The sequence below is a fragment of the Mirounga leonina genome, unplaced genomic scaffold (genome assembly GCF_011800145.1).
Source record: "Mirounga leonina isolate KUSES-001 unplaced genomic scaffold, KU_Mleo_1.0 Mir_127, whole genome shotgun sequence".
NCBI lineage: Eukaryota > Metazoa > Chordata > Mammalia > Carnivora > Phocidae > Mirounga > Mirounga leonina.
In genome coordinates this window covers 18,114,212-18,139,589 of record NW_023270316.1, presented here as the reverse complement: position 1 = coordinate 18,139,589, position 25,378 = coordinate 18,114,212, and the positions used below count along the sequence as shown (strand labels likewise).

Below are 25,378 nucleotides of genomic sequence, written 5' to 3'. Positions count from 1 at the left end.
TCCTCATCATATGATATAGTCTTCATATGGAGATTATAGTTTGCTTTATATGGAGATTATAAAAAGCCAGTACACCAGAAGAAAGATACATGTGTCATACTACCCCAATAGCTTGTGGAAATCACTTTTTAATAAATTAGGTTTTTTAATTTCTTAATTTATTATTCAATATTTGCCTTTGTCATTGCTGCTATTTTAATAAAAATGTGCACACTTGCTCCTACAGTACAATCGAGATTATTTATTTATTTTTTTAGAGAGGAAAATAAAGGGGTGGGGCAGGGGCAAAGGGAGAGGGGGAGAGAGACTCTTAATTGGGCTCCAGGCCAGTGCAGAGCCAGACATGGACATGGGGCTCAGTCTCACAACCCTGAGATCAAAATCAAGAGTCTGACACTTAATTAACTGAGCCACCCAGACACCCCTATCATTGAGATTTTAATTTTGGTACCGCTAATACTTTTTTTATCTAAACAGTGAAGCCAAAGTGTTGATTTGATTTTCATAATGCTAGTATAACGTGACTTGCTAAGAGTGTTTTTTTCCTCTCATTTTCTCGGATGCCCCCACTGATAAAGACTGTGAACTAAGAATTATATAGTATAAAACACTACAACAAATACTCATAGTTACTAAGGTAAATTGAAAATCTGTTTTCTCTTTTTCATATTATTACTATTCCTACCTCCCTGGAGTTGAAGAACTCCCTTATGCACTGTTCAGTATTAAATGCCTCAAGAACAGAGAATGGCTCATTAGAAAAGGGGTAGATAATACTACTTAAGTGAATGACAGTAATTCTTGTCCTGATCCTTAATCTATCCCTCCTGGAGGTTTTTCTTTAAGAATGAAACATGATGAAGAAGTATTTAAAATATTAGAATGTAAGGAGAGAAACTCAGCCACCCTAAGCTCTTATGAAATTATCAAAGTATTTCACTTTAAGTGCTAGCCTTTATCTTTATGATTATAATTCTGACTAAGTACATCTTTTGCTCAAAAACATAACACGTGATACTTACTGTGCAGTTAATTTTACCCATACTAACAGGGTGCTTGCCATGGATGAAGAATCCTTCGAGAAACAATGAGTAAGTTTTCTCGTATCTTGGAGTCTTCACAATAGAGGCACACATTATGAAAAACTGTAATGAAGATGCAATTAATGTGCTTGCATTAAGAGTTTAGAAATTTATTATCCATAATATTTATGGTAAGCTAATAGCTATCAGCATATTTGAATAAATTTTTTTTTGGTGTTTTGCCTAACCAGTTATGTGTTAGAAGAATACCATCTTGATGATTTACTGAAATTGATCAATGTACCAAATATTTGGAAGTAAATACAAATTTAAGTTAGAATATATAGCAATAAAGCATGATACTATCTTTTAAACTTAGAACATATGATGAATGTATAGCTTCTAACTTATTTTTTGACTCAGAGTCACAGATTACAAGGTTGGACTCCAAAGGTCTGAAGTCTGTAATAGATTTAATGTATTCATTACATTGGTATTTGTGTGATCTCATGTCTTCAATTTCATTTTTTTTTTCAGTCACTTTCATTTAGATTTTACATGTCTAAATGATTTGTTATTGGAAATATCTCTACTCTTCTTTATATAGCGATGGGATGAGGCAGACCTAAATGCATTACCATGACTCTACAGTTGGTACAGTACCAAAAACTACTTTTTTCCTTGTCAATAATAGGAAGCCTACTTATCATGTTTGTTGGAAAGGATAAAAGGGTAAAGGAGGATATTTTAAAGTGCTGGTATCATAGATAAGAAAATAAATAGGTCAGAGAAGGCAAGATAATGGTAGAAAGATGAAGTGAGAATTTGTGGTTGTGACCATCTACCTGGAAAATGTAAACACTTTTAAAATACTAAAGGAGAGAAATTGCCAAGGTATGGATGGAGTCATTGTATCTCATTGGGAATCATTTCTTCTTTCTGTAGAAATCGAAGAGTTAAACTAGATGATGGTTAAGGTGCCTCCCTTCTAGTTCTAAATTTCTATTATTATTATTCCTCAGTTGTGGTTCCAAAGCATAGCTGGGTAGGAGTGAAATGGCGAAGTGGATGTGAGATACCTCATGATAGATTAGATAACAAGTACAGGGAGGAAAAAAGGCCAGGGGGATCATCTCATTGAAGTAAAAGTACCAGTAAGAATTTCCACAATCAGGGTTATCAAGAATGTTCAAAAAAATCAAATATAATTTATGAGAGCCTTGGAAACATTTGGGAAGATATTCACACTAAACAAGAAATGAGAAGTAAACATTTTTTTCTCTTCTTTTTTTTAATGAGAACAAAAAATGTGTTTATGTTTTCTTTATTTTGTTTACTTATTAGAAATATGGGCATAGAACCTGAAAAATTCTCTTCAGAATATCATGACTTGGGAATGAGAATGTGTTTGTGTGTGTATATCTATCAGCAGGTAGGTATGCATATATATAATATTGTATATATACACATTACCTTATTAACATTGACTTATTTCTCACATTAACCATATAGCATATGTATTGTAGCTTCCTTAGTGTCCATCCAGATTAAAAGTTATAGAAAAGGAATATAGCTATTGATCACCTGTTCCATAGCATATATTTATTATTATGATGATTTATTGATATGGTTAGCATATATTCAATATAGAAGTCAAAAATAAACCTGGTAAATAGTATTTGATGAGTACTTCAGTAGTATTTAATAAAAAAGGCCCATGGAATTAAGAAGTGTGATGCCTCCAGCTAAAGGTTCTTACTTTCTGATTCCAAAATATGTTACAATTCTATAGTAATAAAAACCATATGGTAGTGGCATAAGAACAGATATATAGCACAATGAATGTAATAGAGAGCTCAGAAATAAACCCATACACGTATGATTAACTGATCTTTGACAAGAGTACAAAATGGAGAAAGGATAGTTTCTCCAGTAAATGATGCTGGGAAACTGGATATGCACATGCAAAAGAAGAAATTGGACCCATACCTTATGCCACACACAAAAATCAACTCAAAATGGATGAAAGATTTAAATGTAGGCCTGAAATATAAAATTCCTAGAAAAAAAATATATGGAAAGGCTCCTTGACGTTGGTCTTGGCAATGATTTTTTTTGGCTATTACACCCAAAATGCAGGCAACAAAAGTAAAAATCAACAAGTGGAACTGCTTCAAACTAAAAAATTTCTGCATGGTAAAGGAAACTGTCAACAAGAAGAAAAGGCAATGGCTATTATTTAAAAAAAGAAAAAAAAAGAGTTGAGGATGTGGAAGAACAAGAATGCTGATACGCTATTGGTGGGAAAGTGAATTAGTTCAGCCATTATGGAAAACAGCATGGAGTTTCCTCAAAAAATTAAAAATAGAACTACCATATGGTCCAGCAATCCCACCTGTGGGTATTTATCCAAAGAAATTGAATTCAGGATCTCAAAGAGTTATCTCTACCCTCATGTTCATTGCAACATTATTCACATTAGCCAAAATATGGGAACAGCCTGAATGTCCAACAGTAGAGGAATGTATAAATAAAATATGTTATATACACACAATCGAATATTATTCAGTCTTTAAAAAGAAGAAAATCCTGCCATTTGCAACAACATGGATGAACCTGGAGGACATTATGTTAAGTGAAATAGCAATCACACAAAATCAAATATTGTATGATATCAATTCTATGTGGAATCTAAAATGGTTAAACTCAGATGCACAGCGTAGGATGGTGATTTCCAGGGGCTCAGGAGAGGGGGAAAATGAGGCAGTGATGTTCAAAAGGTGCAAAGTTTTAGTTATGCAAAATAAATAAGTTATGGAGATCGACTATACAGGATAGTGAGTATAGCTAACAATACTGCATTGTATACTTAACAGTTTCTAAGAAGGTAGGTCGTATGTTAATTTTTCTTACTACATACACAGTAATAACACCAATAAAGGGAGTAGGAGGAAACTTCGTGAGGTCACAGATAGGTCTATGACCTTGATGGTGGTGATGGTTTCACAGGTGTCTATTTATCCTTGAACTTGTCAAGTCGTATACGTTAAATATGAACTTCGTTTACATGTCATTAATACTTTGATAAAGTGGTTGGAAAAAATAAAAAATGGTTTGAACCTTGCCCACCTCCCCCAACTAAAAAAGGCCGATGGAAGGAAGATTTTGGAAATTCATTTTTGCTGTAGGTTTCGTGTGTGTGTGTGTGTGTTTGTGTGTGTGAGAAAACATGCCCAGCTTGATATTATTATTAATTCCAGAGTATTCACTCATTTGTCAACTGGGACACGAAAGAAAATGAATGATCATTGTACTTATAAAACCAGCAAATAATTTAACTAAAATGACAAATGATTTTCAAGATACTGATTTATTAATTCACCATCACTCTTATTTTATAGTTTATACCGAAAGGGGAACAAATAGATGTGGTATTTTTCTTTTATACTGATAAGTTACTGATTGATTTACGATGTATTTCTTCTTGAAAATGTCCTTTAATTAGCATAGACATGAAAATTTTGAATCATTTGAAAAAGTGTAAAAATTTCTCCCCAACTAGTCTCTTCTCCTTAGTAGTTTGGTGTGTTTCCTTCCGGGGTTTCCAGCAAGCATTTTGTGTAGTGATTAAAGCTAGATAGTCTCACCTTGAATTCCAACTCACCAAACTGGGAGAAGTTATTGGCTATCTGTCTACCTACCTCAGTTTCTTCATCTATAAAGCGTGTATACCAGTGTTGTCCATATTCCAATGTGCTGATGGGAATTAAATGATTTTAAATATATAAACTACTTGAAGGCCTGCCTGCCTGGACCATGGTAGGGTAATACATGTTCAGTTCTCCAGGAGATTCCCAATATGGCTATTTTATTATTACTCCCTCTTTTACTCTCAGTAATGGCCTGGTATGGAGAATAAATTTATGGTCACCATATGCTTGAAAATGTGTTATTATTAATTTTCTAAACATATCCATAATTTTCATATGGCAGAGATAATATTATATAAACAGTTTTAACATTGCTTTTGTCCCCTAACATAGTATAGCCAGCATTTCCCTATATATAATTCCCTAGAATGAATGTGCCATAATTCACTTATGTATACTTTTGTTGTTTTTAATTTTGCCCACCAAAATAATATTATAATCAATTTCTTTGCCCTCATTATTTTGACTACTCTTCTTTTATTTTGCCTGCCATAGTAAAATTTAAATTATTGAGTTAAAAGAAAGGAATATTTGTTAGGATTTTGATAATGGTATATATCTTCAGCCATGGAGAATTTCACAGTATAGCTTAGGCAAGAAAAAAGGCAACCAAGCTATCTTTGCCCAGACTTTTGCTGAAACTGCATTTCAGAGTTGACATTATGAGAAACTTAGGTTGATTCTTTCATTTGACCTTTATTTGCTGACTGTTCTTCTTATCTTGTGTTGGTAATAATATTCAACTTTCTCATCTGCTTGGTATTCCTACACCATATCGTAGCTGTCATTTTGTGCTAATTTTCCATAAATTATCTAGCAAAAACAAACCACTCAATAACAAAGAATGAATTGAGTGTATGCTCTTTGACTTATGATTTCTGGAGCCGGAGATCTCCTGTGGCTAAAGGAAAATATTCAACATGTCAGTGTTATGTCAAACATCAGTTCTGAAATTATCAGGTAATCTCAAATCTCCAAGGGTGTTGCTGTGGGTTCCAAGAGATTTGCAGTGTTGTTTTAAAGGAAATAGGAAATGTCAGACTTGTGTCTCCAAGGTTTGGTCTCTTGAGGAATAGATTGTATGTCCTTTATTGGATGCCCTTTTGCCTGCATAAAGTGGAAATATTCAGTCTCTTTTTGGAATCGTTGCTCTCTATTTGATTCTAATTAGCCTTGGCAATATCATATCTTCCCTTGGTTTGCATTTTCCAAGAATAGTAACCTTTGCTTTTGTAGATGCTTTAGCACGCAGTAAGGTTCTTTATAATGTTAATACCTCACAGTGCTGCTACACGGGGACGTTAAAGAGGGTACCTTATTTTTAAAAAGAGCTGAGATTTTGGAAAAATAAGATGCAGTGGATTTGGAATTGCAGGGGTTGCTACTGCTTAATTTAGTATGATATTTTTCAGTAATTTTATATTTCATTTAATCATGTGTATTTTTTTCCCATCAGATAGGGTTTCTGTTTGTTTTCCATTCTTAGATTTTGAAAGATTACATTCACTATTTCTAAAACAGTGTCTTCTTTAATTCGTCTTCTGAATTTACTCTTGCTCTCCTTGAATCATGTTCAGTTTGCATGATTTCTTTAACTTCTTATTTTGAAATCATTATAGACTCACAAGAATTTACAAACAAAATGTAGAGAGCCCCATATATCCATTACTCAGCTTCCCCCAATGATGATATTTTCTATAACTGCCGTGCATCATCAAAACCAGGCAGTTGGGGCACCTGGGTGGCTCAGTCGTTGGGCGTCTGCCTTCGGCTCAGGTCATGATCCTGGGGTCCTGGGATCGAGCCCCGCATCGGGCTCCAGCCCCGCATCGGGCTCCCTGCTCCGCGGGAGGCCTGCTTCTCCCTCTCCCCACTCCCTCTGCTTGTGTTCCCTCTCTCGCTGTGTCTCTCTCTGTCAAATAATTAAATAAAAAATCTTTAAAACAAAAAAACGAAAAAAAACCCCACGCAGTTGATATTGGCATGATACAATTAACTAAACTAGTGAATTATTTGGGGCTTTGGATTCTTTTAAAGCAATTTATATAATCATATGAGCTCTCTGTAGATAGTGTGCTTGTAGGGAGTAATGAATTTTATTTCAGAAGTATATTATTCTCAATAGTTTCTCTTTTTTACTTCAGTTATGTATATCTCCTTTATGGCTATGATTGGAGGAAAATGAAGTATAGAAAAATGAATAGTATTCCTCCTTTAGATTAAAACTATACTAACTAATATTTGTTAAGTGCATTGTTATTGGCAATATACAAGGATAATTTCACTTAGGTCAACTGAAAAAAAAAAAAGCCAAACTCAGAGTAGGTTAGTAAATGCTTTTTTCCTTGTCTTACTGAGGACGATAGCACAAGAGACAGTATTTCAGATTGCTCTGAAAGAACTCTTGTAGAGCTTGTTAGTTTATAGATTATATGGAAAAAAGGGGAAGGGGTAAGCAGTTCTCTGAGGTGTAATTGTATGTCACCAGGTGTAATATGTTTGGTTGTAAGAATTAAGGTTTTTTTTTAAAAAAAAAAAGAATTAAGGTTCAATGATTTCCACATAAACATATGAAAGACCCTTAGGTCATCTTCATCCATTATGTTTCCATCGTTACCTGATTGTTCAAAAATATTGCCTGCATGCCCCTGCTTAAGTGGGTTTCTAGTTCTTCTTGTTTCTGGTTTCTCCTTGAAGACACTTGAGAAGGTCACAGAAGGCTGACATCAGTCACCTATTTTAATGCACACTTGGTACTCACAGCCACCCTGAAAATTAGAACACAGCACTGATGCTTAAAACATAAGGTAATTGAGGCTCATGAAGTTAATTGATCTGGGAAACAAAGACAAGAAAAATTATTAAATTCCTTTACTACTTGCAGCCCATTCATTGACAAGTCCTTGAAACAGGCAGAGTGACATTCCTGTAGGAGCTCAGCAGCCTGGATGTTGACACTTGGCTAAGGGCAAAAGGCCATCTTAGCCTGACCCCCTGGGATTCTGTAAGTCTACTTTAACATATAAAAATTCCCTTGATAACACATAAAAATTCCAAGATACATGTTGGCAGTCATTCTCCAAGGATATGACCCACCAATATACATTTGAAGAAAAACTCATGACTGAGTTTTCTAAACAGTAATAAATGACCTTTTCCTAACAAAAGCTAGCCCCTTCAGGATCCTAAAAACCTTGTTTCCAAAATTAGCTGGGAGCCTTACACGCTATCCCTGACCCCCTCCAAACTTGAAAGTACATAATGGACCACTCTTCATGGACCCCAGTGCAGCTAATTCTGTCCACGGGTCCTGTCCCTGTGCTTTAATAAAACCACCGGTTTTCACCAAAGATGTCTCAAGAATTCTTTCTTGGCTATTATCTTCAAACCCTGACATCTTTCCTACATCATTAATGAGTGACCAAATCCACATTGTGAGTGTTGGGAGGAAAAATGTTTCTCTACACTTTAAGGTTCTTTTGTCTGGTCTGAGAATTAAATTGACATGAGACAGATTATTAGAAGAAGATCAAACAGAAGTTTAATAATATGTATACCTTCTTTATACATGGGAGACCCAGAAAAACAGAATAACTCCCCAAAATGGCAGAAGCCATCACTTTAAATACCATCTTCAGCTAAACATAAAAGTCAGGTGGGAGGTTACTGGGAAAAGCACAGTTAAAGGTTGTTACCCAGATTTAGTCCATGCTTTCGTCGTTGCTAAGAGTTTTATAGGTTGTGACATCTGCCTCTTCTTGATACAAAGGAGATGCATGTACAAATGGAGATTTCCCTTATGCATGCAAATGTCTCTTTCAAAAGGGTAACATCTACTTGGTTTTCAATTTTTCTCTTGTGTTTGCAGTTTCTTAAGAATAACCAGTTTAAGGGCACCTGGGTGGCTCAGTTTGTTAATCAGCTACCTTCGGCTCCGGTCATGATCCTGGCGTCCCAGGATTGAGTCCTGCATCGGACTCCCTGCTCAGTGGGGAGTCTGCTTCTCCCTCTGGCCCTACCCCCTCCTGTGCACTCTCTCTCTCTCACACACTCTCTCTCTCAAATAAATAAATAAAATCTTTAAAAAAAAAGAATAAACAGTTTAAGATTACCAATATGCCAAAGAGGCTTATTTTAGGATGGCAAAATTTGCTCCCCTATATGAAAGAGAGACCAAAATGGGACTTAGATTCAATCTTTATGATGAAGACTAAAATTTTTCTATATAATCGTGTTGTCTCATATAAAGGTAGAGATTTATCTTTGGGGTTGAGTTGCACAAACTTCCTTTGTATTTTTCATGTAGCATATGTGATCACATAGAACTTACCATGATTAGATGATTAGTTATTAAAACTATTACTGATCATTTATTCTCTCCTTTCTAATATACAGATTTACTTGTTTCTTCATCTTATGGCTTTGGATAGAACTAAATAATAATAAAATTGCCTATTTAAGATAGTTATTTTAATCATGGTAAGGAAATATCATTTATTTATTTATTTGTTTATTTATTGTTGTTTTTAAAGATTTTATTTATTTGAGAGAGTGAGAGAGAGAGAGAGAACATGAGCAGGGTGAGGGGCAGAGGAAGAAGCAGACTCCCTGCAGAGCAGGGAGCCCAACATGAGGCCCGATCCCAGGACTCCAGGTTCATGACCTGAGCCGAAGGTGGACTCTTAACCAACTAAGCCACCCAGGCACCCCAGGAAATATCCTTTAATATTTAATTAAATGTTATTAGTCATGTGCATTATACTTATTAAGTAAATGCACAACATAAAGTAAATAAAGAGGCTTATTGTTATGTTACATTGCATGAATATGCATTTCTTAGTATTAAACCACCTTTGTATGCCTTAATTTGAATCTCAGATTATTAGGGTGGATGATTTCTTAGTAAGTATATAATTCACTTTGTGATTTTTTTTTTAAAGATTATTTTAACTATGTTCATGGGAGATACTTTTTAAATATTTCATTCTTTTTATTTTAACTTTTTCAGGAGTTGGTATCACAGTTATATTTGCTTTGTAAAATTACTGGAAAAGAAACCACTTATTTTTCTATGCTTTTATATATATTTTATAGCTTAGACTCAGACTTTTAAAAAAGATACTCACTAATACACCTGTCTGGTTATTGAGCCTTTAATAGAGATTTTATTTTGAATAATATTTTGATTTTCTTGCAAAAACATTCATATATTTACCAGATTTACCATTTTTAAGTTAATATAAGATTCATATATCCAGTACCTGATCATCTAAATGAAACAAGTAACTGTGTTTAAAACAATTTCTACATTTCCTATATTTGATTTTCACTCAAATTTTTAATTTTTTAAAATTTGTATTATAATTTTGTATATTTTTGTACATTTTGTCACATTTTTGTATATTATGGGTTAGTTGATAAAGAATGAACTCATATCTTTATCAGTTCTCCTTTATTTGTTTATAATTCATTGCCTTTTATTTAACATTTAATTTAGTATTCCTTATAATTGACTTATATATATTTTGTTTTACTATTTTAAATTTTTGAGTTAAATACTTAATATTTATAGCTATGCATTTTTTTAAAGATTTTATTTATTTATTTGACAGGGAGAGAGACAGGGAGAGAGGCAATACAAGCAGGGGGAGTGGGAGAGGGAGAAGCAGGCTTCCTGCTGAGCAAGGAGCCCGATGCGGGGCTTGATCCCAAGACCCTGGGATCATGACCTGAGCCAAAGGCAGATGCTCAACAACTGAGCCACCCAGGCACCCCAAATATAGCTATGCATTTTGAATGAAATATGGGATTATCTCCCTAGTAATTGGCTGGGTTTCTTTCTTTTAACAAAGGACTAATCCCAACATACCTATTTTTATTTTTATTTTTTTGTGATTATCTCATTTTATTTATTTATTTATTTATTTATTTATTATTATGTTATGTTAATCACCATATATTACATCATTAGATTTTGATGTAGTGTTCCATGATTCATTGTTTGCCCATAACACCCAGTGCTCCATGCAGAACGTGCCCTCTTTAATAACCATCACCGGGCTAACCCACCCCCCCCCCCAGAACCCTCAGTTTGTTTCTCAGAGTCCATGGTCTCTCATGGTTCGTCTCCCCCTCCGTTCCCCCCACTTCATTCTTCCTCTCCTGCTATCTTCTTCTTTTTTTTAAACATATAATGTATTATTTGTTTCAGAGGTACAGGTCTGTGATTCAACAGTCTTACACAATTCACAGCGCTCACCATAGCACATACCCTCCCCAATGTCTATCACCCAGCCACCCCATCCCTCCCACCCCCACCACTCCAGCTACCCTCAGTTTGTTTCCTGAGATTAAGAATTCCTCATATCAGTGAGGTCATATGATACATGTCTTTCTCTGATTGACGTATTTCGCTCAGCATAATACCCTCCAGTTCCATCCACATTGTTGCAAATGGCAAGATTTCATTCCTTTTGATGGCTGCATAATATTCCATTGTATATATATACCACTTCTTAAAATTATGGAATGCTTCATGAATTTGCATGTCATCCTTGTACAGGGGCCATGCTAATCTTCTCTGTATCGTTCCAATTTTAGTATATGTGCTGCCGAAGCGAGCACTCAACATATCTATTTTTAAATATTATATGAGAGTGGTGGTGGTGGTTGTCTTGTTTCAACCTTCCCTTAATTTTTAGGTTTTTTTTGAGTTTTAAGTAGGTAATGTTTAAAAATATATTGCAACTTCCTTTATAATCTTAAATATAATCTCATTTTCATTTTCAAGAGAGACTTGAAAGAAAAATATTTTTTGTGGTACACAAATTTTATATATATGTGTTAAAAATATATATTATAATGCTAAAATTATATCCTTTAAACTTTTATCTATTTAATCAGTCATAACTGAGAACCATACTAATTCTACCTCAATTAAATCTCTTCTAATTATAACTTAATTACGTATTCATGTATCTTGAATACATTTTGCTTTATAAATGTTTGATATGCAACTTACTGATTAAAGATTACCATTGCTATATATTCATTGACTATTTTGCCTTATATCATTAAGTACTTTAATTATTTTCCATGTAAAATCTTTCCCCTTAAATTCTACTTTGCCTGAAATCAATGTTGCTACTCAAAATTTTTTATTTTTGTTTTCCATATTAATCTATATATTAATCTAGGTATTTTATATTGTTAAACTTCCAGGAAAAATTTTAACATTTCCTGGAAATAAAATAGAGTTTTATTTATTTATTTATATTCTATATAGAATATATAGAATAAATATATACTATATATTTATATTATTTATTCATTTATTTATTTTTATAAATTCAATCTGAAGTCTGTTTTTAATAGTAAGTAGTAGAATTTATGTCTGTTTGCCGTACTGTTTGTATTTTCTTCTCTGAACTCATTTATGCTTTGTAGACAGCATTCTGTGTGTTTGTTTCCTCCTTCTTGGAATATGTTTTTGACTTTATATTTTTTAACATTAAAAACTTACATATGTAACCCTTATTACCATTTAATATTAGTCATTCAGCATTCAACACATATTTATAGCTATTTATAGGTAGGTTTTTATGTATCAGTGAATAAAACATACAAATATCTCTCTGTAATAGAGGTCATCACAAAATAAACAAGTTAATTACTTGTTCTGTTTTAAAATGTTACTACAAAAAAAAATAAATCAAGAAAGGAGTGTAGAGATTGATGGCAGTAGAGATAGGGTGGTGTTATGGTTACTATTGCTACTAAGAAACTACCCCACAATTTAATAACTTAAAACAACAATCATCTTATTATATCTCGTGAATACTGTAGGTTAGGAATATTCTGGCAGGATTCATCTGAGCGATTCTTCTTCTTTTATGTGGTGAGGGTTACTCAGTGCTACTCAACTGGCAAATAAACTGGAGGGTCCAAGGGGCTTTTTCCTATGTCTTGTAAATCAGTGAGAGTGGCTAGACAGATGGGCTCAGCTGGGAGGCACTCTTCATTGGAGAGTCGCACATGACTTTGCTATCATACTGGTATCAAGGTAGTGGAACTTCTTATACGGTAGCTGGGCTCCCATGGATTGAGCGTTCTGAGGGAACCAGGGGGAAGCTCTGTGGGCTTTTAGTTTAGCAGTAGAAGTCACACAAAATTACTTGCCGGAGTCTGTTGTAGCAGTCACAAGCATGCTCAGGTTCAAGGGATCCATCACTTGATGTCAACCTATTTTGAGGCCATGTTTAAAACTGCCAGACATGGCAATTACATATCAGGTGCAAGGCATTTGAGGAGAGACTTGAAAGAGATGAGGAGGACCATGCTCTGCTGAGAAAAGAGCATTCCAGAGAGAACCTAGCTTGTACCAAAACCCTGAATCAGAAGCACGTGGCCTTATTCTGAGAATATCATCATTGAAACCAGAGTGGTTGGAGGATAATGAGGGAAAGAGAGAGCATCAGTAGATGATGCCAGAAGCATAAAGGAGAGGAGGCAGATTATGGAGAAACAGCCTTGTAGACCACTGTAAAGACTTTGGCTTTTCCTCTAACTCGGATGGCATCCCTAGAAAGGTTTTAAACAAAGAAGTAGCGTGATCTGGGTTATTTTTAATAACATCCCTCTGTCCTTATGCTAAGAATAGTTGAAGGGGATCAATGGCAGAAGCTGGGAGAGACCAGTCAGGAGGTTTTTGTAATAATCAGATGAGGGGATAGCCATGGACTAGACTAGAATGGTCATGTTCGAAGAGGTCACCTGTGGTCTAAATCTGGATTCCTTGCATAGAGCCTAAAAGAATTTTTTGTGCTATCTCTTGAGCTCACAGTGTTAGATAAGGGATGTAGAATGCTTTTCCTTCTCTTTGCCCCTAAAAATTCTCAATATCTAATATTGTAACTTGCAATGTGTAATATAATTATATTAATTCAATATGTTATTTTCTCTTGCAATTATACTTTAGGAATATTACTGTGGCAAACAATTATAAAATATGTAAAATTAGCCCTATGCTTAATTGAGTCAATTGTCTCAGGATTTTGGATTTATAACTTCCTAATTTTTGAAGACTTTGTTTTTACTATTTTCCCTAATATGTACCCATAGGTCCTTGAGTAAATTATTATTGGAAAAGCAAATCAGTTTTTTATACAGAATACTTCTCATTCAACCTTGAGAAAGACAACCTGATGGGTGTAATATTCTTGGTCATATTCTTATTCTCTTAAAAGCTCCATGTCTTCTGGTATGTTAATACGGCAAAAGAAAGGTCTAAAGCAAGCCTGACATAATTTATTTTTAAAGGACTGTGTTGTTGTTGTTGTTGCTACTGCTGTTGTTTTACTGTCTATATGTAAGTTGGATTTTTTTTTAAATTTCTGGAGTTTGACTAGTTTCTGTCTAAATATGGATAACACTTCACTGTTTTCCCACCACTGTCTCTACAATCTGGTTAGCATTTTAGTCTTCATAGTTCATGGTTATTGTTTTAGATCAAGTGGCTCTTGTTTCTTTCTGAGGTAAACAAATTATTTTTGAGTTGAAACCCCAGTCTCTGGCATTCGCATCTACCATCTTTTCTGTCATTGTTTTATCTCTCTTTCCACCCCACCCCCGCCCCGGGCTCCGATTCAATTACCACTTGAACTGTTCAGTGTATCAGTTTGCTTGTCCCTGGATTCCTTTGTGGTTGGAAATTCTGCTACTACATTTATTTTTCCTCTAAGCCTCCTAATCTCAGGCATCTCCCATTTTGTCATTGTAACTTCCACATTCTGTTTCATAAATGACTTGCCTTTCTACATATTCTTCCTAGTCTAAGTACTTTAAAGCAATTTTCTAAATATTTCTTCTGGTTCCCTAGTCAAATCTTTTTAAGAGATACTCTTTGCCCCTGAGTCTTCATGATAGGAACATGATGTTCCCTCGCCGTTTTTACAGCATGATTTTTATTTGTGTATATGTGTGTGTGTTTATTTTCCCCACTCACTTTATTTAGAAGGTAGTGATGTTTATCCAAAATTAGGGTGTGATATCAAAAAGTAATAACCATTTTCTCATTTATTTACCTTCCAGATGATGGCTGAGCTCCTTTTTGATCTAAACTGGAGAGCAGATTGATAGACACAATCCCTCTCAGTGGCCAGCAAGCCTTTATTGGAATAGCGTAACTAGGTTACAGTGGATACCTATTTTATCTTATGTGGTTCAAGGTACCAGACATGTTATCATGCTCAGCATGCACATATAGTGGGGGACAGGTGTGTGGCAAGGATGAGCACTATTTATAGATTATACATGTTATTGCTTTCTGGGCCAGAATTCTAAAGGAGGGCTGTATTTTATTTGGACATTAAATTGAAATAGCCTATTGATATAGTGGAGGTCACTTGTTTATTGGTAGTTCCCTGTTTTACATTGTAATCTCTCTCCATTGTTCCCTAAACTTCATTCAGATCCCGTTGTACTAATAAATAGCAACGTGTAACATGGGGAAGGGAAGGGAAAAGAAAAAGAGGCTGAGTTCATGCTTGTGGGGGGTGCGGTGGGAAGCAGCAGAGGGAGAGAAGGATGCTGGGAAACCTATGTGATTAAGCTCTGATCACTCAGGTTATCAACTGCTTCTAGCACCCATTCTGCTCGGCTGCCTCCCCGGCCCTGACAAGGCTTTTCTTGAGGGAACCCCACTCCCAGGCCCGGAAGGCCTCTGATGCATCTTGTCCTTTTATTGTAACTGCAGTCTCTTAAGGGAGGCTACGCATTATGAGTCATGTGGGAGTGGCCAGTGTCCGGCCCCTCAGGAAGCAAGACTGGGACAGGAGAGGAACGTCCTCTGGGATGCTGCAGGAGTGACTCAGAGAATAGGCCATGGGGAGCCAAATACTGTCTTACATGATTTTTATAAGGAGGAAATTCTGTCTCATGAAATAAAATATGGAGAGAATGATTTAACTTAGTTGTTCTTATAGTCTACATATTGAGTGTCAGTTTTAGCATTCGGTGTTGTTTATACTGTTTGTTCTGTTTTCCTAATTTCTTTCTTTTCTCTCCACTAATGGGAACTTGGATGGGACTCCATGATAGACTACCAGAAGCTGGATCAAATCAGCATTAAAATGAACTTACACATTCATGGCATTTGTTACCAAATTCAGGAATGTATAGACATGACTCATAACATTTTTATAAGGACCAATTCTGGAAAAGACAAACTGTTGCCTGAAATTGATTTTTTAGTTTACCTTTGTATCTGTCATACATTCACTCAGATAACAAATATGTATTGAGTTCTCATATTCCAAACAAGTGGCCAAGCCCAGGAACTAGAGGATGGTTAAGACAGACATGCTCCTTGACCTCAAGAATTTACAGTGGAGAAGGGAGTTACAGACTTGAAACATATCACTGTGAATTGATTACTTAATTACAGTAATGATGCATGCATCCCTGAAAACTAGGTGTTAGCAAGCTCTAGTTGAAGTGAGAGCAAATAACGTAGGAGGGATACCCTGGTTGGTGGTTGTATTAGTATCCTGTGACTGTTGTAACAAATTACCACTGAGACACTTAAAACCACAAAAACGTATTCTCTAATAGTTCTGGAGGTCAGAAGTCTGAAATTCCTATCCCTGGGCCAAAATCGAATTGTCAGGCCAAGCTCCCTCTAATGGCTCTAGGGAGAGTCCAGCCCTGGCCTCTTCCACCTTCTGGCATTTCTAGGTTTGTGGCAACATCACTCTGATCCCTGACTTGTGATCCCACTGTCATCTTCTTTTCCTTCTGTAAAAATGAAATCTCCCTCTAGCTGCCACTTATGGATATGCAGGTGACTGCATTTGGGGCTCACCCAGATAATCCAGGGTGATCTCAAAATCCTTAATCATTAATAAAAAATATTTTTAATGTTTACTGCACCTGACTGAGGGAAGGGTCTAAAAGGATAGAACTTTTCAGGCAGGCAGGATGGAGTGGGAAACCATGCGAGGTGTGGCAGAAATCATTTAAGTGACTGAAAAAGGATAAGAAGGAAGTATAGAGAGTAAGGGAGGGATTGGCCAGATTTGCCCAAAGCTGTGTAATCTCTCAGCCATTTGGGCCAGAAATACCTGTTCTATTTGAACTCCGGAGGCTATGAGAAATGTCCTACATTCTGTGTATGTGTATTTTTCATATACTGAGTCAGCCAAATGTGTTTCTGTGGTATACACAACTGTTAGGAATCTAAAAGTCCCTGGGCACATATAGTTCTGTCTACAGAACCAAGTCTAGCTGTTTTCTGCACAATACAACTGAGTTTGCCAAGAAATAGCTGGAGAAGAAATTTTCTCCTATATCCAAGTGGACACATTAAATTCTGTTATGCAAGTGGATCATTTTCTCGGGACCCTGTGATAGCAGGATTTTAGCTATGGTCTAGTTAAGATGAGGTATGGGCAAAAAGCTCAGTTATTTCCCCACCTTCCTCTCCTTCTTGCTCTTCATAACAACTATGATTTGAAGCCTATCAATTTGTGTTTTGAGATGCAACAGACCACAAAATGGGATGGTTAGACAGAACCTCAAGTTGGAATTGGAGACGAGATTGAAACTGGATATTAAAACTGATGTGTTATGCTCAAATTCTGATTGCTTTCTAAATACTATTTACCACAGGATTATTTTTGTGAAGAATGCCTATTTACAAATCTTTAAAACTTCACATATCTTCCATGGGCCCAGAACTCCAGCTTTTTGCTGTTACAAATAAAAATAAATAAACATTTTTATCCTTTTAGTTCTTGTTATTATGCCTGGCTTTTCCTAATTCCTGTGTGATTTGTTTGATCATGCCTAAGATAAGAGCAGACAGAGAGGTGTTCATAATAAGAGCTACAAAATGCAGTTTTTGACTCCCTTGCCAGGCTCCCATCGCCATTCCAAAAGTACATAGACCACATGTCAAGACTCTCCAGTTCCCAGAGCACTGATGATGGGCCTGCTTTAAACTTTGGAAATTAAATCTACGAAGTCATTTCTTTTATAAAACGACAAAACAGGTTTTTTTTCAAAAGTGAGGGAAGGAAAAAAGAAAATGATCCCATTAGATGTAGGATGAATGAATCTATTAAGAAAATTTAACTGCCTATCCAATTAAAATGTGTCTCATCGGGGCGCCTGGGTGGCTCAGTTGGTTAAGCGACTGCCTTCGGCTCAGGTCATGATCCTGGAGTCCCGGGATCGAGTCCCGCATCGGGCTCCCTGCTCGGCAGGGAGTTTGCTTCTCCCTCTGACCCTCCTCCCTCTCATGCTTTCTGTCTCTCATTCTCTCTCTCTCAAATAAATAAATAAAATCTTTAAAAAAAAAAATGTGTCTCATCATTACACCTACCCTTCTCCTCTCACTGGTCTTCATTTGTTAGTAAATTGCTTGTCCTGTTCCTATTTGCCATGTAGGATAGTGGAGGCCGTGAAGTTCTCCAGACCAAACCTCTGCTTTGTGATTTATCTCAAGTCACTCTGACCTTGAGATTCTTTGTCAATGGTGCTTCAATACATTATCCAGAGAATATATTCTTTGTGAGTGGTGATATAAATGTCAATTAAAAACAAAAATAAATTCAGGGAAATATTAGCCACCTGCTCTTCTAAGTTCTCCAAGGCTACATTTTTCACCAAGTCAGATAACCAAGTCCCAGTAGAAATGCCTACTCAGAACTAAAATATAACATCACACAGGTAACTCTTAACAAAGATTCATAGAAAAAAGAATCATGTGTACTTAACACCTTTGACGTTTTTGAAATTGCTGAAGATAGTTGTGGTTGTATTGCTCATCGTCTGTTCCTTAAAGACTCCAGTGCTGTGCTTGAGAGTTTAGAGATACCCAGCTGCTGACATTTGCAGATACTACTTTCATTAGCTAATTGAAACCTATTTGAATCGTAAGCTTCCTTTTGACCTTCACCACCAAGAGGCTCAGGGCTGAGTTTTAGACTGCAGTGCAGTGTCTCTTTCCTGGGTCTTCTTATATAATTGTCATCTGCCTCCCTTCATTATTCTGTCATTGTGCCCTTGCTTTATAGTGTGTGCGCCTTTTATTATTTTAAGCTGTCTCAAAGGCTTTTCTGGAAATATACAGTACATGGGTGCAAAATGATGAAATAAATATACCTCTTCATTTGTTTTAAAACATGGTTCAGTTGGACTAGATGACTTCTAAGGTCCTTCCCAGCTTTAAATTTATGTTACTGTCACTGAAGACAGACAACAAATCTATTAGACTACAGGCCAAGAGATGAATGCCAAGTACTATATTCCTGGTGCAGGTGGGTATTTCTCTTTGAAAGCAGAGTGCTAGATTCAGCAACTTGCTAAGGACTCTCACAGTCTTACAGTGATAAGACATGAGAGCTAAAAAAAAAAAACAAAAAAACCCCACCAAAACCAAAAACAGAAGATCTCAGTTAAAATATCTTTTCGCTCTTAAGCATCAACAAAAAATAAAGAGAAAAGAGGAGAGCTTAAATATTTCTTTTGAGGCATTTATATAGATTCAAACAACAAGTTTAGCTTCATGAGTGTAGCTAATTTAATGAAATTAGTTGCATTTGAATATTGTCACAGTCTTGTTACAACATTAGCATTAAGCGTGAATAAAATTTATTCTTTGTGCCTATATGGGTCCCCAGAGCATCAGCTGTCAACACCTTCATAATAAACTAGCCCATGGTAGCTTTCAGGGAACTTTGACATTCAGAGCAGGTGGTTGGGCCACTGCTTTAGAGGAGAACAAATCACATTTTAAGATATATTTCCTGTTTGTATGAATTTAGAACACAAGAAATGATCAATAGCATTGTTTACTTTTGCTAGTATGATGAAAGTCATTTAAAATATAGGAAGTGCTAGATACTATGGACTGAAAATTTCCAAAGCTGATCAAAATATTTTCCTTAAGGGCGACTGAGTTACGATGAGAAAACCCAAGCTATAATTAAGAGATGTGTTTGTGAAATAGAAATATTATTTTATAGTAAATAAAATTTCCCTAGAGGACAATGGATCATGACCTCAAGGAAAGAGGTTTATATGTAAAGTCTATTGATTATTTGATGTTCAAGGGGAAATTTGGTATCACACAAGTGGCTTCCAATTTCTTTACATTACTCTGTGTAGTGGGTTGAAGATGGTGGCCCTAGGAAACCAGTACACTCTGAAATTCAGAGGTTCTTTCTCTCTGGTTTTATTATGCTACCTATTGGTAAGAATTACCTAGCAGTTTCATTTGGATGGTATGTTGGTAGTCTTAGAATTATTGTACCTTGACCCTAATTTTAAAGTATTTATGATGCAGTTGGTAGTTTTATATTTGCAATTTAATTAATGTTGTCATCAATTACATATAAAACAAAACTGTCTAAGATGCTGGGAACCTTTAGGATTTGGTAATGTCTAATCAAAGGTTGTTAAATGAAAGTTATACCCCAAATAATTTTGAGTGCTTTTTGGATCCAAATAGTATTTATTAGTATTCAGATAATAGTTATCCCTTAAATAATATTTTACTTTCACATAATGATATCAAATAGTGAAGTGAGACAGAAAATCAGTGCAAAATGATAATTAGCAATTATCATAAATCCATGAAAGAGAGCCCATATCTTACTAAGAAGAATTTAATTTTGAATGTGTGCTTGGAAAATAGATGTTAGTATAGCATTTCATAACTCATATAACAGTATGTGCAATTGATGATAGCTAGAACTGATCATTTTATTTTATTTTAGAGATTTTATTTATTGATTTGAAAGAGAGAGAGCAGAGAGAGAGAGCAAGCCTGAGCACATGAGCGGTGGGGAGGGGCAAAGGAAGAGGGAGAAGCAGACTCCTGCTGAGCAGAGAGCCCAATGCGGGGCTCAATCCTAGGACCCTGAGATCATGACCTGACCCAAAGGCAACACTTAACTGACTGAGCCACCCAGGCGCCGCAGAACTGTTCATTTTAAATTCGACAGTTACTTTGAAGAAATTGAGAGTAATTATTTATAAAACAAACCGTTATTATTATTTGCTTTGAATTTTAATTTTTAATTTTTAATTTATTTTATTTTGTTTATTTTTTAAGTAGACTCCATGACCAGTGTGGAGCCCGTCATGGGGCTTGAACTCATAACCCTGAGATCAAGACCTGAGCTGCGATCAAAAGTCAGATGCTTAGGGCTCCTGGGTGGCTTAGTCGGTTAAGCGTCTGCCTTCTGCTCAGGTCATGATTTCAGGGTCCTGGGATTGAGCCCCGCATTGGGCAACTTGCTCAGCAGGGAGTCTGCTGCCTCTGCCCTTCCCCCCTGCTCTGATATCTCCCTCTTCCTCTCTCGATCTCTCTCTCAAATAAAAAAGTAAAATCTTTAAAAAAAAAAGTCAGGTGCTTAGCCCACTGAACCGCCCAGGTGCCCCTGCTTTGAATTTTTAATTCAAAAACTTAAAACTATAAAAACAGAGCTTTCGCTATACTTAAGGTATTTATTGTTTCTTGGTAAGATTAAGGAAGGGTTAGGAGAAATGAAATAATTTAAGGAATGTACTATTTTTTTTACATAGGGGTAAGTTTACTTTTAATGCAATTTTTATTAGGTAGTCAACGTTTGTTGAAATGAGAGCCTCCTAAACACCACTGATTTTTATAGTCACTAGTTTTTCATGTGGAAATATCATTTTTCAGGTTCACCCAGCTGCTTATCTTACAAAATATCTTGAAACAGATTATTTCTGATTCACCTGGCTAAACTGACAAGCACCAATACATGCCCGGCCAATCAAAGAGTTAGGGTGAAGATTGATTAATAGCCTATCTTTAATTAGGTCCTGTTTTTTAACTCTTTCTGAACATGTTCATATTTTATTTATTGTAGGGATCTAAACATTCTCTGTTGGCTACTAAACGAAGAATGACCTTGCCTTATTAAAATAATGTTAATGAGTGTTATCCATAAGATATCACAAATACAATACCTGCAGCAGGAAATTAGTTATCTATAAATAATAATAAACACTGTAACAAGGTCTCTATTACTTCTCTTTATTTTGACTTCATTATTTAAGTTCAGAAACCTAGATCTCAAATTTAGGCATTATTTATCTATAATTATAAAGCCAAATAAATAGTGGAGATTAACTTAAAAATAGTTTAAGAGTCCACAATTGAAGTGTAGATAGTGCAATCGCAAAAGGTTTAATCATTCTGAATTGATTCTACAGATGTCTCCATTCTTTAAATCCCCTGTAAGCCTCTTACCTACCATGAAAGCTTATCCGCATAAACCTGGCACATAAAATCAATCATATGACTTCTTTTGGTTCTGAGATTCCAAAGATTAAGACCTTCGCTGTAGAAGAGAAGTGCTGTATAGAAGTTGCATGTACACAGAGCCACACTCAGTAGTGGTATCCAGTGTCACCCAAATGTTTGGGGCAAATTTACACACAGAAATACCTGTGGTACTTACTTTCACGTTTGCTGCCAGAGCTAGGAAGGGAGACCCAGAAATGAAGGAAAATTTATTGTTGAAGAAGAGGTTTGTTGATGAATAAATACATACAGTGTTCTTCCCAGACCTTTTTACCCAAGATGGCAACATATTTGCCAGAGCCAAAGACACTCCAGTGTTTTGCCTTCTAGAATTTAGGAGACCCAAAACTCTGGAAATTCAAGGAATTTTAATATACAGGCACCTAGCCAAGTCATACAAAAAAATAATAGGCAAACAAACAAACAAACCATTCATTAGTATTACTGTTACTATTACCATCACCACCAGCACCAACGTGGTCCCCGTTCTCACTCTTTAACTTCTAACAAAGATGGTAATGATGGTAAAAAAGAGAAAGCCTCTGATCAGATGTTTTCCTCATTTCGTATTAATTTTGAAGTTCTTATATCCTGTCCCAGTGAAGTTATCAAAGGCTTCTAAGACAGACCACTTTAAGGGTTTTGTAATAAATTCCAGGGTCGATTCCAGATTTTTTTTTTTTTTAAGATTTTATTTATTTATTTGAGACAGAGAGAATGAGAGAGAGAGAGCACATGAGAGGGGGGAGGGTCAGAGGGAGAAGCAGGCTCCCTGCCGAGCAGGGAGCCGGATGCGGGACTCGATCCCGGGACTCCAGGATCATGACCTGAGCCGAAGGCAGTCGCTTAACCAACTGAGCCACCCAGGCGCCCCCAGATATTTTTTTCTATCTGAAATTGTCTGTGCATCAAAATACCATACTTTTGATGTGAATCTGAAACAAATTCTACTGCATTCTAAATAAAGTGAAATTAATATCAACTAGTAGGGCATGACATGAGTTTCCAATAAGAAATGTTGGTAAAGTCAGGAGAAATGACTTCCTAATGACATACTGTGTGTAGATTTATTAGCACTTCTTTTTAATATTTCATATGTTGAACACAAAGAGAATTGGAATCTTGTTAATCATCATTTTAAAACATCTTTGTAGAACGTAAATATATCAGTGCTTGCCTTTTTTTCCATACTAATGAAAAGCAAGTTGTACTTGGGGAGTGAGTATTCCTATTAAAGCGCTGTCATCTATTACCAGACCTGTTTAGAAGAAATAAGCACAGATGGTGGGTCTATTACTTCTCTAACAAAAAATGTGCCTCTTTTTTTTTGGTGTGTGTTTTATTCCCTTCTCCTAGTTGAAATGCAAGCAATTTTTCAAGTCAAGAAACCTCTGTAGGGATCCTTGAGAAGTTTTATCCATTACTTGTACATTTAGAAGGAAAACATGATTAGTGATTTATTAAAATTTCATAATAAGAAGCTCAAAAAGTCTTTGTTAGAAAAATTCTTATTTCATTAAGAAACCATATATTTTGCATGCAAAGTAAAGGCTGCAGGGAGTAAGTTTTTATATCAAACCAGGATTCTAAATTACTCATTTAGTGATGACAAAACCATTTAGCCCACGTTAAAAATACCAGTGTGGATCTTTTATTTATACATGGTTCAATGAAAATTTGTTTGTTGTATACATATTAAGAAAAAGAGCAGAAGGAGTTTAATAATGTAAGTGTTTTATTTGGGTTGAAAATACATGCATACAATGAAATATTCAAATCTTAACTGTACAATTCAATCTTTTTTTTTTTTTTTACACAAAATGAGAATTCTTGTGTAACCAGCACCCAAATCAATCAGCCTTCTAGACAGTATCTCCTAGAGTAGTGCTTATGGTGATTTAGAACATTGATTTATTGTTAAACTTTTATAGATGGGGTCATAGTGCATGTTCTATACCTTGCTTCTTCAGCATTTAGCTTATATTACATGTAGTTATAATTCATTCATTCTCATTGCTGTATAGTATATTATTATATAAATATACTCCCATTTATTTTCCCATCTTAATGCTTATGGACATTGGGGTTATGTCCAATTTGGGGCTATTTTGAGTAATACTTCCCTGAGCATTCTTATACCTGTCTTTTGGTAGACATTGTTGAGTATATCCCCAGGACCATGGGATTGTTAGCTTTAGTATACATGTCAAGTACTGGTTTATATCAGTTTGCACACCATCCACAAAGAGAAAGGGCTCCAACTGGTCCATGTCCGTGCCAACACTTGGTATCATCTGTCTTTTTCATTTAAACTCTTCTGGTGTGTATGTACCACTGTTGCATCGTAGTTCTTAACTTTATGAAAACAGAAAAGAAAAACTTATTTTTAAAACTTATATTTCTGGGGCACCCGGGTGGCTCAGTCGTTAAGCATCTGCCTTCGGCTCAGGTCATGATCCCAGGGTCCTGGGATGGAGCCCCGCATCCGGCTCCCTGCTCGGCGGGAAGCCTGCTTCTCCCTCTCCCACTCCCCCTGCTTGTGTTCCCTCTCTCGCTGTGTCTCTCTCTGTCAAATAAATAAATAAAATCTTAAAAAAAAAAAACAAAAACTTATATTTCACTTGAAGTATCTTAAATGCCCTGTGGCAGTGTTTCTCCTTATTTAAATAATATGTAAGAATAGTGATACTGAACTCCTGAATAATACACTAGTTTGGAATGAGATTCTTGGTCAGTTGTAATTGTGATAAAATTTATCTGTGTTATCAACTGTGATAGTTAAGAATAAAAATGTGAAATTCTTCAGATTAATATGGCGTGACATTCCCGCATCTTGAAAGTAAGTTCATGGTCTGTACATAAACCAAGATGCAACCAAAGTAATAGTTTACAACTGACCCTTGAAGGATGTGGGGGTTAGGGGCATAGTCAAAAATCAACGTATGACTTTTGACTCTCCTGAAACTACAAACAGCCTACTGCTGACCAGAAGTCTTACCGATAACAGTCGATTAGCACGTATTTTGTGTGTTATATGTATTACATACTATATTCTTAGAATAAAGTTAAGTAGAGAAAATAAATAAAATGTTATTAAGAAAATAACTAGAAAGAGAAAATACATTTATAGTACTGTATTTATTGAAAAAAAAATCCATGTATAAGTAGACCCAGAGAGTTCAAACCTGTATTGTGTAAGGTTTTACTGTATTTAAGTGATGAGACTAAATTTCCATTGCTCATATTATGACTGTGTTTCTAGAGAAATAGGAAAATCTTATAGCAAACTTGCACTCTATTAGTTTCTT

At 35.6% G+C, this 25,378-nt stretch overlaps 1 protein-coding gene and 1 non-coding gene across 2 annotated transcripts in view; one reads left to right on the top strand and one right to left on the bottom strand.

Moving 5' to 3' along the window:
• LOC118009637 (glypican-5-like) overlaps positions 1 to 25,378 on the top strand; it is a 176,601-nt gene that overhangs the window by 126,370 nt on the left and 24,853 nt on the right. The gene's annotated exons all lie outside the window — the stretch shown is intronic.
• LOC118009759 lies at positions 11,250 to 11,356 on the bottom strand. The gene has a single exon (XR_004679026.1). It is a non-coding gene; the product is annotated as a U6 spliceosomal RNA (small nuclear RNA).